This window comes from Oryza glaberrima, chromosome 9, assembly GCF_000147395.1.
Source record: "Oryza glaberrima chromosome 9, OglaRS2, whole genome shotgun sequence".
NCBI classification, from domain to species: domain Eukaryota; kingdom Viridiplantae; phylum Streptophyta; class Magnoliopsida; order Poales; family Poaceae; genus Oryza; species Oryza glaberrima.
This window is the reverse complement of record NC_068334.1, coordinates 16565711-16571710: the sequence shown is the minus strand read 5'-3', so window position 1 is coordinate 16571710 and position 6000 is coordinate 16565711. Positions and strand designations below refer to the sequence as shown.

Below are 6000 nucleotides of genomic sequence, written 5' to 3'. Positions count from 1 at the left end.
GTCGTCATTATGGCGACGTCCTCGACCAGTATCGCCCAGCACCCGTCGTTCGCGGTCGTCGTGATCGTGGCGGTTGTGGCGGTTATCACGGTCTTGGTCTTCGCTTGAACGGCCTCCTCGATCTTCGTTATCGTGACGCCGTGAAGAGACATGACGCTGTGAACGGTTCTCGTTGTCTCGTCTGCGTCATGCCTCTCGGCGGCCGTTCAGGTGATCGCGGAGATTGCCGGTGCCGCGAGGTGGAGGGGTGGCTCGATGAGGCGATTCCCGGCGTTCAGGGTTTTCACCATTAGCATTGCGATTGGTGGCTGTTCTGGGTGCGCTGCGGCAGCGGCCTCTTCGAACGCGTTGCTGAGGTTGGTCACTGATTCCCGTAGTCGTTCTGTCCAACGTGCGAGATCGTCGTTCAGAACGGGATCGTAGGGGGTTTCCCACAGTATTGCGTTGACAGCTCTGATGTGCTGGGCCGGAGTAGTCACTTGATTCTCCGCTTCCGTATTGGTGCGCACTGACGTGCCGACATCATCGATAGCCAATACCTCACGTGGCATACTTGTTGTCGATGATCCATAGTCTTCGAGCAGGTGCAAGACTGATGGTTTGTGGGGATCGATGTCGATTACCCCAATAAATCGATTTGAAATCGGCGTCGCTCCTTGTTCCTTGTCCTTATCCCTGATGGGGATGCGTGACTGCTGTACCTTAGGAGGCGGCATCTTCATGGCGCTGAGAAAGACCTTGCAACTCGAGAGGTCGTGATTCTTTGTCTTGTGAATAGGACAATAGACATCACGAGTTGGAGAGGTACGCTGAATTCCATGCTCTTTGCAGGCACGAATTTTAGCATGGACGTTGAGAAAGACTCAGCAGGCTTGCAGGAAGTGTTTCCTGGTTTTGTGGATAGGACACCAGGACCTTGTCACCTCGGAAGTAATCCTCGTCGGCTCGTGATTCCTGTTGGAAAAACAAGGCTTGGCCGCACTAGGATCCTTCTCGGGCTCGGATGTCGTCGACGTTCCGATCTCCGCTTCGGCGGGAGGATCCTTCGACATGGAGTCGCCCCGGGTTGTAGCCACTGCGTTCTCGTTTCCGGCCATTGGTGGACAAGCTAAGATCGGCACTGTGGTGTAAACCGGAAAGACGATTTCGCCGACTTGAGTCCACACCAGTGTTGTTGAAGTAGGAACTCCTTGGTTGAGGTTGGTGTTGACGCTATTGTCGACGAAGCTGGATGTCATAGTAGTAGAACCTTGAGCACCAAGTGCCCCTACCTAGCGCGCCACTGTCGATGGGGCATACCCGTAGACCGGATATAGAGGGTATTAGGGTACGCTGGTACGAGGATCTACATAGTACGACATCAAGCAAACAGGAAACATGGATTATACTGGTTCAGGCCCCTTGGTAGGTAATAGCCCTAATCTAGTTGATATGGGATTATATGATAGAAACCACAGATTACAAAGGGAATAGCGGAACTCGACGATACCGTCGGGATCGTAGTTGAGTTGATCCGACTAGATCTCCCGGCGACTTGGCTCCAACAAGCTCCGGCTTCGTAGGCTGTGGTGGATGTGTTGGCTCTGAGATTCGATGCCTTAGGTCCTCCCGGGGGGTCCCTTTTATACCGCAGGTCAACTGGTCTCCAAGTAGGACTCGGAGACATCGGACCCGACACGATACAATGACGACCCAGTTCTATCCGAGTAGGACTCTTTCCATCTATAGACTCCGTGATGGACTTCCTTAACTTATGCTGAGAACGTCCGTATACGCGCAAGCATACCATATCGATATGTGACGTATATCGAGGGGTAGAGGGTATACCCTGACAGGCGCCATGGCCGGCGGCGAGCCCATGCGGCAGCAGCCTCTCGCCGGCGATGGATTCTTCTGGTTCCTCCCCGCACCGAAGCCAACCACCTCTTCCCCTTTCATCGCCTTCCTCCTCCTGCCTCATCGCTCCACCCATGCCACTCCCCTAGTTATGGAGGCTGAGAAGTGGTGGAGAGGGATGGAAAAAAAGAGAGAAGAGGTGAGGATAGAGGAAGAAGATGAATCTAGCGGGTGGGTCCCATGTGCAGATAGAGAATATGATGGAAAACATGACGGCGATGGCATGGTTACATTTTTTGTAAAAAATGGCACGACTACGAATAGACGAATTGTAATGGCATTTATTTAGATAGACACATTTGCAATGGCATGGATCAAATTAACCCCTTTTGAAAAGGGAGAAAGAGTGAAAAAGGTGTTTTCAAATTCAGAAAATTATAGGTTAAATGGAAATTGCTATGTGCATTTTGGTAAGCAAAGTACCGTTGATAGAAAAAAGATGCATTTTAATTTTACAAATTCTAAAATCAAAGCTAATTTTAAACCGGACACTTTTCATCTTTCAACTTTTCAAATCGTTTGCTTTATTATTTGCCCCGAGTTTTAGCTTATATGACGATGATAAACACCATACAAACAAAAATCATCTTATTTTACCTTGAGAAGGTTGGATTGAATGGGTTGGCCCCGGAAGTTTAGGGATGTATTGTGTATGGTTTGGTCATTTGGAAGCTTATTGTTGATTTTCAAACTTGGGTAAAATCGAGGGTAAATTAGATCATGCAATTGCAAATGTGCCTATTCAGATAAATAACATTACTATTCATCTATTTATAGCCGTGCCACTGAAATTTTACAACATTAGAACCGTGTTATTGTCGCTATGTTTTCCATCCATTCTCCTTTTCCCCCCATTTTCTTCCTTCTTCCTCTCGTCTTCTTCCTTCAGTGATGTTCTCGACGTTGGGTGGTTGCTTCAACAACGGCGACAGTGGGTATGACTGCGCTATCATGGTGAGTGACACGACGCAGAGCGAGCTAACGTGCAACAATGGCTGTGGGGTTTGTAGTGGTGCGGTGATGGGGGTGTCGAGGAAGCGGGAGAGGGAGATAGTGGAGCAATATGTGGCGATGGCGGCATTCGCGACGCTACTGCTGGTTGGTGGTGGTCAGTGGCCTCGGCTGCAGTGATGGGAGATGCGCTGGTGTCTGAGATGTGCCTACATAGAGCGAAGATCGACGCGGTAGTGCGGATAGAGTGTGAGCGGATGCGCGATGGGCTGGAGCAGGCGCGGAGAGGCAGTGCTAGGTGCTGGTGCGCATGGCGTTGGCGTTGGCTGCAGTGGCTACGGGAGAAGGAGGCCGAGCTCGACGCTGCTCACCACCACGTGGTCGAGCTAGAGGAGCTGCTCCGTCACGCTGCCACCGAGAGCCAGGCGTGTGCGGGCTCGCCTGCAGCAACGAGGCCGTTGCGGCTGGCATCCGCCTCACCTTCGACCACCTCCTCCTCCGCAACGCCCCCGCCCAATGCTTCGGCGACTCCGACCCCCTCGCTGTCGTGGCGGACAACGCCTCCACCTTGCCAACGGCATCCAAGTAGTCGTGCAAGTCGTGCGGTGAGGACAACGCCACCATGCTGCTCCTCTCTTGCCGAGAACATCGCTCAAGGGAAGAAGACAGGAGAAAGAAGGAAGAAAATGGGAAAAAAAAGAGATATGGATGGAAAACGTGACGACAGTGGCAAGCTCCTACTTTTATAAAATTTAAGTGGCATGGTGTCGGTGATATGGGCCCGGGGGTACGTGCGCTAAAGGGAAAAAATCCTTTCCCCCAGCCATGTGGCCGCGTGGCCCGACCCCCTCCCCCCCCCCCCCCCCCCCCCCGCGTCGGGGGGGACGGACGTGTAGGCAGCGAATAGCCGAAAAGGCGCCTACCTCCGTCTAGGGGCCTCAGGGTGTCCCGTTGCACCCCTCGGGCTCGAGGGGTTGCGCCACCCCGAGGCCCTCGCTCGGCTGCCACGTGGCGGTCGAGTGGGCGGAGATAGGAGCGCTACCAGGCACATTTATGGGCACCGCCCCAACCGCCCCCTCGCCGCATTTAATACGGCGTGGCTGGTCGTGCGCCGCCCAGCGATTAGACGTGCGTCAGTTGCCCTGACTGGGCTGTGACCATCCACCAGCGGATGGGACGGGTACAGCGCACCCACGTCCCGCCCTGTGTCAGGCGGAGTGGGGACAGGTATGCCCCGTCCCATCAATAACGGGGGATCAATGTCTGACCGACGCTAAGCCCACAAAAGTCTCCAGGAATTTATGAGGGAATGACAAGGAGTGTCCCCCGTGTCATGCGGAGGACGGCGCTGGGGCCCACCTGAGGACAAGCAGCCACCTTGCTTTCGCCCTAGGGCATGGGTGGCGGCTCGACCCAGGTCGGTATGGGCCCCTCTCCAGGACCGAGACGGATAGAGGTAGTGCATGTGGTATCCCCTTGAACTATAAAAGGGGACCTTGCCCACCAAGCAAAGGGACGACGCTGGGTAGCTCAAACCTTAGGAGAAGAGTAGCCGACTGTCGCTCTAGGGTTTGAGATCTCTTGTAACAGCATAAGCATAAATCCATACACAGGAGTGGGGTATTACGCTGCCCAGCGGCCCGAACCTGGATAATCCCCCGTCTCCCACTTGACCACCACCCATCATACTAGCCTACTGGACGGCGAAGATACACTCCTGACCATCGCGCCCTATTCCCCCGGCCAAACTCACAAAGGGGGGCCTCACGTCCTCCCGCTAGAGAGGATCACTCCTCGACACATGGGCTACGAATAGACAAATTATCATAACATTTCTGAATAGGCATATTTACAATGACATGGATCCAATTTACCTTAAAATCTGCGGTTATATAGTACACTTTTTTTTTCATACCGTTTCAACTTTAAAATTGGGTTTCATAAATAGACCGCTCAAAACAATACACATTATGATTTTCTCAAATTAACCAACTCATTTAACTTATAAAATGTTAACTTAGATTTTTTTCTGTAATCATATAATGAAACAAAAAGCAATAAATAAAATCTTAGCACTTATTGCTGGAGTTACGATGGATAAGGCATAGAAAAATAAACGTAACAATGAAGATAATTTATAGCTAAAACTTTTATATTTTTGTTGTTAATGGTTTAAAAACCAGAGCTGAAAAAACGACTATATGTAATGAAAAGGCCAAAAACCAACTCTACAATTGTGTTTTATGATTTAAATTTTGACAGTGTGTGTTGATAAGCCAGCGCCAAACCAGAGAGTTATAATCTCTCTTAAAATAATGAAACAACTTTAGGCAAAAGATAAAATGATACATTCAATAGTTACATTTCTCACCTAAATAACGGATACCTGGCATGTATTTCATCTAGTTGAGAATCAACAGCCATTGTTAATTATTAACTGCGCAAAGTAGTATGCCAACAAATATCAGCTAATCACAACTAATTCTTCTTGAATGTTCAGCGGATCGGAGAACACGAAAAGGAAGAAAGCACAACTACCTAAAAGGATCTACAATAAGATTCCATTAATTAACAATGAATTAAGTTTGTCTCTATCAGAATTTTGCTGATGGTGATGGAAAAGGATACTAATTGAAAAGTTATTTTGGCCTATGGCGTCATGAAAAGGAGAAGGTTGCAGCACATGCATGTTGTAAGCGGCAGTGCAAAGTATTCGTTCATGTATAAAATATATTCGATGTAAGTATTACACTGGTGGTACTTATTTGTAAGGTCATTGTAGAACTGTCATGGTGAAATTCGATACTAGTAGATGATAAAATTTTGGATTATCGTGGCACGTTTTTTAAACTGCTAAACGATACGTTTCGTGCGAAAACTTTCTATATGAAAGTTGTTCTAAAATATCAAATTAGTCCATTTTTAAAGTTTGTAATAATTAAAACTTAATTAATCACATATTATTATCACATCGTTTTACGTGAAACACTTAATTTTTATCTTTATCTTTATCTTCAGGAGTTTATGCTGATGACGGCGAACATATAAGGGCTAGTAACAGAGCCAATGTCACAATTGAGTCTTGGTGACTAACAGAGTTTTCCAATGACTGATAGCTTTGTTTCAAATATTAACATCGGTCGGCATAGCAAA

At 48.8% G+C, this 6000-nt stretch overlaps 1 pseudogene; it reads left to right on the top strand.

Moving 5' to 3' along the window:
* Nucleotides 1-2787: 2787 nt before the first annotated feature.
* LOC127783803 (BOI-related E3 ubiquitin-protein ligase 1-like) lies at nucleotides 2788-3568 on the top strand (annotated as a pseudogene).
* Nucleotides 3569-6000: the final 2432 nt, after the last annotated feature.